Here is a 14,776-nt window from a genome sequence, read left to right as displayed (position 1 = left end):
ACAACTTAGCATTTTGATAGTAGAGATACTTTAGTTTTGTAGTTGCTAAGCTTCTGTCGATAAATCATCCTCTTTAAGAAAGCACATAACAACCTTCCTCAGCCTTGCTCTATCAATCACAAAAAACAATTTTTCTGAGAATTTAACAACATTATCCTGTAATTTAGCAGGATCCAACAAATTGTGTCAATGTGTCAGCTATCATAAGATTGTAAGATCCAACAATTTAGTGACATCATCCATAATTACAAAAAACAAAATTCTAGCTACATAGAAAGCATTGCACAATTTCCTACAATTGAGTTACAAAAAATAAAATTCTCTACCCATCTTCCTTGTCAGAGCATGTGATCTTCTTAACCCATTGCACAATATCCACTTCATCTCCTAATTAACCAATAGACTTTCTTCTGGTAACCAGTTCTAGAAGAACAACTCCGATATGTAAATATCACTCTTCTCGTCCACCTTAAGGGTGTAGGCATACTCAATGCAACAAAATAAGCCAAACAAATTAAACAATAGTAGATACAGAGAACAAACATATTTACTTATTCTAAAACAGTACTCCAATAAACATAAAAATAAATCAAAAGGCTTAATGCAAAAAATTAATCAAAAATGTCGTTTCAGCATTGTGATATATTTGGTTTCAGAAACATGAAACACTATAATGTTTTCTGAGAATAATCTATATGATTGATAAAAGTGCAAACAAGATATGGAAAATGGTTAACAGAGCAATCGTTTCAACAGTATAGTAACATTTGCACCAAGAACAAAACTGTCATTACTCTTCAGATTATACTGCTCTTGAACTTTATCTTGCAAAAATAGAAATAAAATCGTGTTTAACTTTTATGTTTTACAAGTCTGAATGAATCCACTACTGAAACAAGTTAACAAGTACCCCAACAAAAACTCAACATCACTAAGTCAAGCACAGACATGAAATCTTTACATGTTTAATAAATTGTTCATCAGAAGGGTTAGTTTCTTATCATCCTTCCTGATTATTTGTCTGAAAATAACCAATATCAAAGTGAACCTGAGACAGTTGTATTGACAAAAATGGTGAAAATTGAGTTTCAGTCATACTCAAACCTTCAACACAGCTATGATTTGTAGGCTAAAACAATAAAATATAGTTTTAGATAGTGATGACATAATTATTTTAGTTTAACATACTAAAATAGTACTTAACTTAATTGATCATCTGTTAACATTCTACACTAGGCATGCTGGATATACTTTCATAATGCTCTTCTATAGCTTGTTATACAAAAAAATAGAATGATTTAATTTTATATGCATTCTCAAATGTAATGAGAAAAATAAACAACACTTTATTAATAATGGGGGCGAAACCTTAACAATTGTTGAAGTTTGGTTGATTTTCCTCGTTGCTTTCCTTTTCTTTGAAATCTTATCTTGAAACTATTTTCTTGTTTTTTTTAATTCCTTTGACTCCAAGAGAGTTCCTTTCGTCAATTTCGAACTCTCTTTCAATTGCGTGTTGGACAGTTGGTTCATTAACTTCTAACCTCTCATCCACCATTTTAAACATACTCAACAAACCATCTTTAACAACTTTGTAAGTGTCTTCCCTCTCCGCTGCCTTGATAACCAATTGAACATACAACCCACTCAATTCTTTATATCGGGTAATTGTTGCAAATTTTTGGATTCAAACTACCTTTGTTTGCAATTGAATCAATAACTCCAATGTAAAATACCGAAAAAAATGGTGAATAATGATAAGGGAATTTTCCGAAATTTTTAGAAATTTTCTGGGAATTTTTCGGAGACCGTATGGACAAGTTTACGGGGATAAAAACGGGGTCAGGGAAAGCCTGTTTAGGCTACCCATTTAACTGAGGAAATGTTTTATTTTCCTTTTTAATTCCTTTTCCTTTTCTTTTATTTCTTTTTCCCGTTTTTTTTTTCCCGATCCTCGCCGAACCTGCGCCGCGCCCTTGCGGTTGTCTTCTCCCAAGCCAACTCCAATCGCCTCTTTCTTTCTTTCTTTCCGAGACACCGCCGGCCACAGGAGTCTACCGCCGGCCTCTCCTTCTCTTCCTCTCCCGAGCGCCGGTCGCCGGCAAGTATCCCGTGCCCTAGCTTGCTACTGCCGGTTCTTTCTTCACCCATCTCATCTACCTTCTTCTGTTGAATCGCTCGCGGAGAGGAAGGCCGAGCCTTTGCTGATCACCGGCTACAGGAACCCAGAGCCGATCGCCTTCCCTCTCGCTACTGCTTCCACATCTTCTCCCACACTGTGGTCGCGCCTCCCGTGCCCTAGCTCCGAACCTTGCCTCCTCCTCAGAGTAGAAGTGGTTCGGCAGTGTGACAGCAAGGTAAGATGATTAGGTTGTTGTTGCATTCGTGATCTCCATTTTGATATCACCTTATATTGAGCCGTAGGGGAAGATTTCAACAGGAATGGTATACTGTGGGGGAGTTCATGGTTTTGGTAGCAACCCATCTAGCATCCCCTTGTTCCAGCAGCAAAAGCTCGGTTGTATATTGAGGTAAGGTTCGGGTATCGGAAGTCTTCTTGTTGCAATTCAGTTGTTGGACTGATTCTAAGCTGAAAGGATGTTTTGTTGTTCCTTAGGTGGTTGCCGATAGAAGCTTTAGAGCAGTGAGGTGGATTTCCAGCGGCCCACCTTGTTTATGGTTGTGAGTTTGAGGTATGTTGTAGGAGTTTGGCTACATGTTGTAGTGGATAATGGATTGATTTAGGTATGATCTAATTACATGATTATGTGAAGTTTTGAATTGGAGGTTGTAATTAGCTGTCAAGTGTGAATTAGGTTTATATTTATGTGTTGACTAGAGTTTTTGCCCTAATTCAGTGTTAGAGATTTTATTTAGCTACTTATTTGAATTTAGCTAAATAAAATATACACATTGATTTACAGGACTTTGGTTCGAGACGCGACGAGGGATATTTCGGATTGGACCTTCCTATTGGAGGCGGGTACCTCTTGACTTATCTTTTATGATATTGTCATTGGATATGCATAGTATTTTATAACTACATGCAATGAACATGTTTGCCTTTGGTATGTCACTGTTTGATATCCATAGCATGTTAGGTTTGTCACCTGTGATGTATCCGTGCTTATATCTCGTGATTTGTTGCCATGATTATCTTGTTACCATGAGTATCTTAGTTTCTAGAGTGACATACCATGCTTACTGAGGTTAGGACTAGGATTTGGATTGTTGTTTCTGGCCTGTGTATCTAGATTATCTGATACTTAGGTTTTTGTGCCATATCAGGTTTGTGTACCTCTATTTGTATATCATATATGATTCGGGTGTTTAGACCCTGATTCTTTGATCTGTGTATATTGTTGGTTCATATACTATGGAAGAGGATATGATTTGGGTCTAGGTTGTTATACCAGAGGACTTGTATACCCTAGATCCGTGGATTTGGCTTACTGATCTTGTGGTACCCATATTATGTATATATGGATTTTCCTTATTGATCGGGACATTCCATACTTATTATGTTCGGGACATAGGTTTTGATATTCTATCGACTGTGTACTCTAGATCTTGTATGTGACCATCGATTTTACCGTACTCATTTTATACATATGGATATAGTTATGTTGATCGGTTTATGACTTAGTGTCATGCATCATGATTGCTGTGCGATTATCGGCTCTACTATGGTTGAGCACATCGCCAGATTGTATCGCACACACCACCACCCATGGATTAGTGGTATATCGTGCAAGTGTGTGGCGGTTCTGCTTTTTGGCTGGTCCGAGGACTCAGCGTGGTAGCCGGCATCTGTTCCGTTCTGTTTGGCTCCGGCATTTAGTGTAGCAGCGTGGTATAGACGGTGGACTCTGTTTGGCTCCGTTGGTCGGGTGACTGCGTGGTGGCCAGAGATACCTCCCGTCGTGGCACGGAGTCGAGTTGAGCATTGAGCTCCCCATTTATGATTTGGGGTCACAGGGCAGGAGTACTCCGATAGCATCCACCCGGTCACTCATCATGAGTAGTGACGACAGAGTGCACGGTTGTCCCAGCCACTCGGTCTCACCATTGTGTGAGATGGCTGGGGTGACCAGGACGCATCATTAACATCATACGCATTGATGCATTTATATTTTATGATTGTGTTTGCTGCATCTGCATTTGGTTGGATACATACTTTTGACCTGCGTGATTATTGACACTTCGGGACCTTTTTATGCGGATAGGAGTTCTGGTGAGTCTGACTTCCTCGATTACCTTTCGGTTTTGCGTATTCCTATATATGATTAGAAGTCAGATTTCGTGTTTATTCTTCATTAGATATATCTTACTATTCATGTCCATTGGTTATTTGAGTTGTTGAACTCACCCCGGTGACACTATCTTTTTCGTACCAGGTTATTTATGGTGTCGCTTGGAGCATCCTGTCTGCTGGTCCCTACGTCACATCAGAAGACTTATCGGTTTCACGTATGTTTTTGTTTGTTTTATGTATCGGTTTGTTTAGCTCTGTACTCTGGTTTTATTTTTGGAGTGTTGACGTTGTTATGTGGTATTTTGTATTTATGTTATTGGTTGTGTAAGTCTAGCCGGCTAGCAGTCTTTGTGTTTTGGTTTTGTTCCAGCCGAGTGGGCTATGATTTATATTTAACTGCGTGGTTGTGTCCCAGAGTGTTATTATTCCAGTCGCATGTGGCTGAGGTATATAGTGTTTGTAGAAAAGTTTCAGATTGTCCGCCGTACAGGGGAGATGCTGCCGAAATTTCTTCGGACAGAGACTCCTCCGGGGCGTGACAATTTAGTGGTATCAGAGCAGGTATACGATACTTGCTATGTGTTCTGGATTTTCGAGATTTATCTGATATCAATTTATTTGGTATCAGAGATCGACTTACGTGTCTTATTTTTCCGGTGTTTCGGATTTTGTATTTTGGTCTTCTCGATGTGACTTTTCGGATTTTGGGACCTGGCAGCAGCAGGACATCTCCGAGCTATAGGAGGTATGTTGGTATATTGTTGTCCTACCTTTTTGTTAGTATATGCCATGTTCACTATTACAGTTTATGATCTGTATTAGCATTATTTACTAGTACCTGTCTGGTTGTTGTAGCATATATTATATGTGATGGGTTAGCCACTGATCTTGATTGACCTTAATAGAGATTGAGGGATTACAGTTTCTAGCGATTTTTCATATCATACACCAGTAGTTTTAGTTTCTATTATTACTAGTTGGTTAGCAGATTGAGGCACATACCAGCCTATGCTATTATTAGCTAGGTAGTGACTAGTAATTTTATATTCTAGATGACCCATCCAGTAGAATACAGATATACTTTAATTAGTTTTCGTCGGTAGATGATTAATGTACTCTGGTTAGATCGGTCAATAGAAAACTGATTTACACATGTTGATTTAGGTAGTCGTGATCGATTTACCTTAGATGCTAGTAGATGACCGATTAGTTTTGTTGATCCGATCAGTAGGGGATTGACCTACTTTACTTTTAGATGTTTGAATCTTGGGTTATTCGTGCTTAGTTCGATATCTTGAGCACATCGAGTACTTAGCTTATACTGACGTGGGAAAGGATTGAATTAGCCATATACTATTGATGATTTGGTCAGTATGGGTACTTTAATTTTAGACTGCATGTACCTAATTGGATAACTTAGAAGGTGGCGTAGGGTTTGTGTGGTAGATTGGATTTAAAATATGTTGATTATGCATATTTATGTGGTGTGTAGATATGATTGTTATGAGTTGAAGGAGTTCTATGATGGATAGTTCATTTGCAGATAGGGTGAGTATTTCCATCTTGATGTGGTTATTGTAGGTTCCTTGTGGATTATAGCTATTTAGTTAGTTGTACGTGCTTGATTGACATATTGGAGGTATCTTATCGATTTAAATCTGTGTCGTGGTATGTGCGCATGAGTGTGAATGTCATGTTTGGAAGTATTACGTTGATTAAACTTTTGGCATAGGTGTATATATACCATGTGAGGTTGTTTGAAGTGTATTGTCGATTATATCTATGTTGATATATACACACGAGTTCGGTAGGTAATGTTGGAGGTATTACACTGATTTATACCTGTGCTATGAGTGTGTTTGGTGTGTATTAATTGGATGATTATGTCGATCATACCTATGTTGTGTATGTCGATCATACCTATGTTGAGTGTGCACGTGTGCCAGGTGCATTGTTGGTAGTATCATGATGATTCTACCTATGTTAAAAGTAGAATGTTAAATGTCTACATTATGATATTGGTTGTTTTACCCTGTCAACTAATTCTTCCATTAGTGGGTGACCGACCCACTAGGAGAATGATAGAGTTGACTATGGATTTGATTTGCTTACTGGGTGGTTATACCCTAGGCTAACCACATTGATCTGTGGTAGAGATATCTTGTGCAGTCTCTAGCTAGATAGTTAGGTGCTTGGGCACTTATGTATTGTTGTGGTAGAGCGTAGCTCCCCTATGTTATGGATCGTTCGTGGTAGAGCGTAGCTTCCACATATTCTGGATTCCCACATATTTAGGGATTGTTTTGTAGTGGAGCGTTGCTCCTACATATTGCGGATTGTTTGTAGCGGAGCATTGCTCCCATATTTATTGTGGATACATATTTTGGATTATTTGTGGTGGAGCGTTGTTCCCACATATGGAGGATTTCTTGTGGTAGAGCATTGCTCCCACTATGTGGTATTTCGTGTGATAGAGCATTGCTCTCACACTGGAGGTTCTATTCTTTGGTGATTATATATCGTTGGTGATTAGATCTGTTTATTGTTGAGGATCTTATGGTTAGGAATGTCTGTGATACAGACATGATGTGTCTTGCTTTTACCATTAGAGCTTACGGAGCCCTAGATGTTATCATAGACTCGATGATTTTAGTATTCCCAGGATGTTTGGATCTGTGCCCATTGTCTTTGTTGACGATGTTGTGATTTATTACAGATCCGAGGTGAGACACGTGTATCACCTTTGCATAGTTCTAGAGATGTTTCGATGGAACATCTATATGTGAAGATCAGTAGTGCGTATTTTGGTTGTCTTCTGTGAGATGTTTGAGACACACGGTCACCAATTGGAGTATACCGTGGTTCCACAGGAGATAGAGGTTGTTATCGTTGGGAGTAGTTGCAGTCTATACAGGAGACTCGCAACTTCCTTGGTTGGATCGATATGACAGACGATTCGTTGGGGGTTTTTCCATGCATTGCTATGCCAATGACACGCTTGACTAGGAAATGCGTGAAGTTTACGTGGTTCGAGGACTACGAGACCAGCTTTTAGGAGCTGAGGCGGAGATTGGCGTCGGCTCTGATTTTTGGTTTTACCTTTTGGAGAGGACGGATTTCCTCTACACTGATGCATTTATTCAAGGTTGGAGATCAGTATTTACGGTCCATTGGCAGCTGGATAGCTTCCGGGCAGCAGACTAAGTTTCCCAGAGATGAAGCGGGTATTATATACTTCCGAGGCAGATTATACGTACCTCAGTCTTACCCGGTTTTGTCGGAGCTATTTCAGGAGGCTCATCGTTCTCGATTTGCGATCCATCTAGGCAAGACCCGCATGTATCGAGATTTGAGGTGTTCCTATTGGTGGAACAGTATGAAGAAAGACATCGCGTATATTGTAGCTAGATGTCTTGTCTGTCAGCAAGTGAAGGCCGAGCATCAGAGACCTACATGATTACTTCAGCGGATTCCTATTCCTGAGTGGAAATGGGAACATGTTACTAATGACTTTGTGGTGAGTTTGCCGAGGACATGACAAGACCATGACGCGATTTGGGTAATCGTTGATCAATTAACCAAATCCGCGCACTTTTTAGCTAATCGGAGGACCGATTTCCTGGATCGATTGGTAGATCTGTTTTGTCGGGAGATCATCAGATCACATGGTGTCCCGTTGACTATTATTTCGGATAGAGGTCCCTGTTTCACGTCTCGTTTCTGGCAGAGCCTACAGCAACCTTTAGGCACTGAGCTCTGTTACAGTACAGTTTTCCATCCGCAGACAGATGGACAGTCGGAGCGGACCATTCAGACTTTAGAGGACTTGTTGAGGTCATGTGTATTGGATTTTGGAGGCAGTTGGGAGGACCACTTGCCATTGGTAGAGTTCGCCTACAATAACAGCTTATATTTGCCTGTCCAGGTGGCACCGTTTGAGGCGTTGTATGTGGTAGGTCTTGTCGGACACCGATCGGATGTGGTTGGGGAGGCCCAGTTGTTGGGACCTCATAAAGCTCAACTTAAGGCAGAGTTGGTCCGTACTATCAGACGGAGAGTGTCAGAGGCACAGGACTGCCAGAAGAGTTATGCTGATCGGAGTCGGAGACCTTTAGAGTTCTCCATTTGCGACCATGTATTTCTGCAAGTTTCACCCACGAAAGGGGTGAAGAGATTGACCTCAGAGGTAAGCCAGCTCCGCGATACATTGGATCTTTCCAGATCTTGGAGAGGATTTGAGCGGTAGCTTACTGGCTAGCACTGCCACCGTCTTTGGTAGGCGTGTACTATGTATTCCACGTATCTATGCTGAGAAGATACGTACCCGACCGATGTACTGTGCTGACAGATATATTAGTTTCCGTTCAGCCTGACGTCACTTATGAGGAGGTTCCGGTACGGATTTTTGACCGGAAAGAGCGTCAGTTGCGGAACAAGACTATCCGGCTGGTTAAAGTCGGATGACAGCATCATTCGGATGAGGAGGCTACTTGAGAGCTCGAGGATACGATTCGAGCTCGAAACCCCATCTTTTCACATGAGGTATGTGATTTAATTTACTGTTCAGCATTTATACTCTTTACCTGTTGTTAGTATTTGCTGATGGTAGATAACGAAATTTGGGGACCAAATTTTTATTAGTGGGGGAGAATGTAAAATACCGAAAAAAATGGTGAATAATGATAAGGGAATTTTCCGAAATTTTTAGAAATTTTCTGGGAATTTTTCGGAGACCGTATGGACAAGTTTACGGGGATAAAAACGGGGTCAGGGAAAGCCTGTTTAGGCTACCCATTTAACTGAGGAAATGTTTTATTTTCCTTTTTAATTCCTTTTCCTTTTCCTTTTCTTTTATTTCTTTTTCCCGTTTTTTTTTTCCCGATCTTCGCCGAACCTGCGCCGCGCCCTTGCGGTTGTCTTCTCCCAAGCCAACTCCGATCGCCTCTTTCTTTCTTTCTTTCTGAGGCACCGCCGGCCACAGGAGTCTACCGCCGGCCTCTCCTTCTCTTCCTCTCCCGAGCGCCGGTCGCCGGCAAGTATCCCGTGCCCTAGCTTGCTACTGCCGGTTCTTTCTTCACCCATCTCATCTACCTTCTTCTGTTGAATCGCTCGCGGAGAGGAAGGCCGAGCCTTTGCTGATCACCGGCTACAGGAACCCAGAGCCGATCGCCTTCCCTCTCGCTACTGCTTCCACATCTTCTCCCACACTGTGGTCGCGCCTCCCGTGCCCTAGCTCCGAACCTTGCCTCCTCCTCAGAGTAGAAGTGGTTCGGCAGTGTGACAGCAAGGTAAGATGATTAGGTTGTTGTTGCATTCGTGATCTCCATTTTGATATCACCTTATATTGAGCCGTAGGGGAAGATTTCAACAGGAATGGTATACTGTGGGGGAGTTCATGGTTTTGGTAGCAACCCATCTAGCATCCCCTTGTTCCAGCAGCAAAAGCTCGGTTGTATATTGAGGTAAGGTTCGGGTATCGGAAGTCTTCTTGTTGCAATTCAGTTGTTGGACTGATTCTAAGCTGAAAGGATGTTTTGTTGTTCCTTAGGTGGTTGCCGATAGAAGATTTAGAGCAGTGAGGTGGATTTCCAGCGACCCACCTTGTTTATGGTTGTGAGTTTGAGGTATGTTGAAGGAGTTTGGCTACATGTTGTAGTGGATAATGGATTGATTTAGGTATGATCTAATTACATGATTATGTGAAGTTTTGAATTGGAGGTTGTAATTAGCTGTCAAGTGTGAATTAGGTTTATATTTATGTGTTGACTAGAGTTTTTGCCCTAATTCAGTGTTAGAGATTTTATTTAGCTACTTATTTGAATTTAGCTAAATAAAATATACACATTGATTTATACAGGACTTTGGTTTGAGACGAGACGTCGGATTTGGACTGGATTTGGACCTTCCTATTGGAAGCGGGTACCTCTTGACTTATCTTTTATGATATCGTCATTTGGATATGCATAGTATTTTATAACTACATGCAATGAACATGTTTGCCTTTGGTATGTCACTGTTTGATATCCATAGCATGTTAGGTTTGTCACCTGTGATGTATTCGTGCTTACATCTCGTGATTTTTTGCCATGATTATCTTGTTACCATGAGTATCTTAGTTTCTAGAGTGACATACCATGCTTACTGAGGTTAGGACTAGGATTTGGATTGTTGTTTCTGGCCTGTGTATCTAGATTATCTGATACTTAGGTTTTTGTGCCATATCAGATTTGCGTACCTCTATTTGTATATCATATATGATTCGGGTGTTTAGACCCTGATTCTTTGATCTGTGTATATTGTTGGTTCATATACTATGGAAGAGGGATATGATTTGGGTCTAGGTTGTTATACCTTAGAGGACTTGTATACCCTAGATCCGTGGATTTGGCTTACTGATACTGTGGTACCCATATTATGTATATATGGATTTTTCCTTATGCTGATCGGGACATTCCATACTTATTATGTTCAGGACGTAGGTTTTTGATATTCTATCTGACCTGTGTACTCTAGATCTTGGTATGTGACCATCGATTTTACCGTACTCATTTTATACATATGGATATAGTTATGTTGATCAGTTTATGACTTAGTGTCATGCATCATGATTGCATGCTGCGCGATTGTCGGCTCTACTATGGTTGAGCACATCGCCAGTTACATGTACTGCACACACCACCACCCATGGATTAGTGGTATATCAGGCAGGTGTGTGGCGGTTTTGCTGTTTGGCTCCGTTGGTCTGAGGACTCAGCGTGGTAGCCGGCTGAGATTCTTGGCTCCGCCGGCATTTAGTGTAGCAGCGTGGGCAGACGGTGGACTCTGTTGGCTCCGTTGGTCGGTGACTCAGCGTGGTAGCCGGCAGATACCTATCGGGAGTTGAGAGCATTGAGCTCCCCATTTATGATTTGGGGTCACGGGACAGCCGACAACATCCCGTCCACTCGGTCACTCATCGGGAGTAGTGACGACAGAGTGCACGGTTGTCACCGCCCCCACTTGGTCTCACCATTTGTGTGTGAGATGATCGACCGCGTCGGGGTGACCAGGACCATTAGCATCATACGCATTGATGCATTTATATTTTATGATTGTGTTTCACGTTTGTTCTTTGCATTTTGGTTCGATACATACTTTTGACTGCGTGATTATTGACACTTCGGTTTGTCGACCTTTTGTCCGGATAGGAGTTCTGGTGAGTACTGCTTCCTCGATTACCTTTCGGTTTTGCATATTCCTATATATGATTAGGAAGCTGTATTCCATGTTTGTTGCTGTTAGATATATCTTACTATTCATGTCCATTGGTATTCGCTGAGTTGTTGAACTCACCCCCGTTGACACTATCTTTTTCAGGTACCAGGTTATTTATGGTGTCGCTTGGAGCATCCTGTCTGCTGGTCCCCACGTCACATCAGAAGACTTATTGGTTTCACGTATGTTTTTGTTTGTTTTATGTATCGGTTTGTTTAGCTCTGTACTCTGGTTTTATTTTTGGAGTGTTGACGTTGTTATGTGGTATTTTGTATTTATGTTATTGGTTGTGTAAGTCTAGCCGGCTAGCAGTTTTGTGTTTTGGTTTTGGTACAGCCGATTGGGCTGCTTTATTTTTAACTGCGTGGTTGTGTCAGCCAGAGGCTGAATTTGATTTTAACTGCATGGTGTTTGTTTCCTTTTATTGTTATTATTCCAGCCGCATGTGACTGAGGTATATAGTGTTTGTAGAAAAGTTTCAGATTGTCCGCCGTACAGGGGAGATGCTGCCGAAATTTCTTCGGACAGAGACTCCTCCGGGGCGTGACATCCAAAGTATCCACCTTTTGCTTTTCGTGTCCACCTTTTCAATATATACTCACTTATAATCTTCATGATATTTTTCATCGTAAATATTTTTAAATTATGAGAACACAAAATCCCAGCAAAATCATATTTTCTACTACTACACTCAATTTTTTTCACCCAATAAATCAAGTGTAACTATATGATGGTAACTCTTTTTGTGAGAAGTAACTTTGTATTTTGTATGTGATCCAACATCCTCACGAATTTCTATACTAGAATCATGAGATTTGTACCACTCTTGTTCAAAATACTTGTATGTCTCAAGAGTATAAATATAACTTGCATTCTTTAAAATTTCAATTGGATACAATAAACATGGAACACTTGTATTTGATCTAAACTTAGCTTTTAACTCCTCATATCGACAATCATCAAGCAGGCTTTGGAAGTGATTGAAAAGTCTAAAAACTTGTGTCGATAAGTGAAGTACATTTTCACAATACTATTCATGCTCTCACTTCTTTAGTTGTAGTCATATCCGCACAAAATATTTGTCATCCATATACTAAAGCTTATTTTTCCTTTATGCGAAATAAAATCTTCCTCTTCATCAAAATCATATATACATGAAGCAAAATCTGTAGTAAACTCTTTAAACTCAGAAAAAAAAACTCTATTCAAATGTATTGCACCATTTTGATAAATATGCCAAATACACAAATGATGATGTGTTTCAAGTCATCTAAAAGCTAAAGTCTTTGTCATGGTGCATCTTGATCTATAAGAATAGTTATTGGTTTTTTCTCACATATAGCTTTGGTAAATGTAACAAACAACCACTCAAACGTCAAAGAGATTTCATCAAATAATAAAGCTACACCAAAATTATGGATTACTTATGATAATTAACACCTACAAGCAATGCAATTGGATGACCTTCATTGTTCTTTCTGTAGGTTGGGGCAAAGCAAGCATCTCCAAAATTGCCATAATCAGCTCTCATCTTAGCATCATACCAAAAAAATATTAGTTGTTAAATCATCTTCATCAACTTGAATAGCATAAAAAAATTATGATCATCAAACTATATTTTCTACAAATATTCCAATACACCTCCTGTTATTCTTTTGGATCGCAAGTAGTTTTTGTAATCTTTAGAAATAAAGCATGAATTCTCCCTCACACCTACTTGTCTCACCATAAGATCATGAGATGTTTTTTGGGGGATTCCCACATTATTTGTCATCTCAATCTGTATCGCAGCAGAAGAAGATATATTTTTATGACATCTGTAGAGGTGAGTTTTGTTTGGACTTGAAAGATAATAATTATGCTCATTAACAAATTATTCCACACTCAAGTTGCCATTTTTTCGACAACTAACTTTCATGTTAGCCTCACAATCAAACATTGTTTTAGGACGACTTGATTTCACATAAACATCTCGTTTGTCCTTTCCCTTTTGACCTTGCGCACTACAACAAAAAACTATGTCAACTAATTTACCCGATTTATCATTGTGGCTTTTACTCCTTATGCAAAATCCAACTTGTTTAGCATATTTCAAATAAAATTCATAGGCATCCTCTTTTGTCTTAAATTTCATACCTATTTTTGGTATCAATTCTTCTATGATAGATGAGTCCGAACTCATCAATAATATGATAAAGTCTATATCCTCATCAATAACATCAAACTCATCCATTCTACTGTCTTCATTTGTATCAAAATTCAACCTATGATAACTCGTAGATTCAATCAACAACAACTCTATGATAATTACCTTGATCTTGAACAAAAAAACAGCCAAGAAATACATAATTCAAAAATTATGGAATGAGCTAGGGTATTAATGTTATTATTTTATTTTTTAAAAAATAAATAACAGAACTATTACATCTTATTGATGCAATTATGACAATTATCATAGGTTTCAGTATAGTTAGAAAATAAGATATTTTTCCAGTATATTGAGGAATAGTAAGAAAGCCCAAGTTATTAATAAAGTAGTGCAAATGAAAAGAAAATGACAATTATCATAAGTTTAACTTCATGCAAATAAAACTTAAGAATAAAAGTTTTAAGTGCCAAGGGCTAAATGACTGATTACTGAAGACAGAACTAAAGTTTCAAACTATTAGAATTGCTACCAAAGCAAGTAAGAAATTATGTATGATCTGACATTGTAGAACTTGCGTAGTAGTAGTGTAATCAAGAACAACAAAGATCCAGCACAGGCATAGAGAACAACAATGATATGTCAATGAATATCGATGAAGGAAATTGGATGCCTCTATTGGCTAAGGACAGGGCCTGCCAACGGACCGTGGCCAGCTAGCCAGCCGCGGTTAGCCAAGGACAGCTGGCCAAGGACACATTTGGGCAAGGACGGTTGGCCCAAGGACGCAGCTAGCTGACTGTGCCTGGAGAAGGGAAGGGGGAGGAAAAAGGTACCGAGCAAGAGCTGCTGTCGTCGATTTCGGGAGGGGACAGAGCTGGAGGTGTTGTCGATCATCGACGGAGGGAGGGGACGGAGTTTTCTTGTTGCTGGCTACCATCGACTTCAAGAGGAAATGGAGCTAGGGCTGCCGACGACCATCGACGGAGGGAGCTAAAGGATTCGTTTCGGAATGATTTTAGGGCGCAAAAAAAAAAAATCCTTCAACGAACTACAAGTTTTGAGAGAGATTTGCATGTACTTGATTGTTCACATCTTTGTCGTTTTCTAAGTAGGACACG

The 14,776-nt window shown here is 39.9% G+C and overlaps 1 long non-coding RNA gene across 1 annotated transcript; it reads right to left on the bottom strand.

Moving 5' to 3' along the window:
- Positions 1-338: 338 nt before the first annotated feature.
- LOC121982105 lies at positions 339-14,723 on the bottom strand. The gene is made up of 2 exons (XR_006112004.1): positions 14,492-14,723; positions 339-468 (listed from the first exon to the last, which is right to left on the bottom strand). It is a non-coding gene; the product is annotated as an uncharacterized LOC121982105 (long non-coding RNA).
- Positions 14,724-14,776: the final 53 nt, after the last annotated feature.

This window comes from Zingiber officinale, chromosome 1B (assembly GCF_018446385.1).
Source record: "Zingiber officinale cultivar Zhangliang chromosome 1B, Zo_v1.1, whole genome shotgun sequence".
In the NCBI taxonomy this organism is placed as follows: domain Eukaryota; kingdom Viridiplantae; phylum Streptophyta; class Magnoliopsida; order Zingiberales; family Zingiberaceae; genus Zingiber; species Zingiber officinale.
The sequence above is the reverse complement of the archived record's forward strand: the minus strand, read 5'-3'. Positions and strand labels throughout refer to the sequence as shown.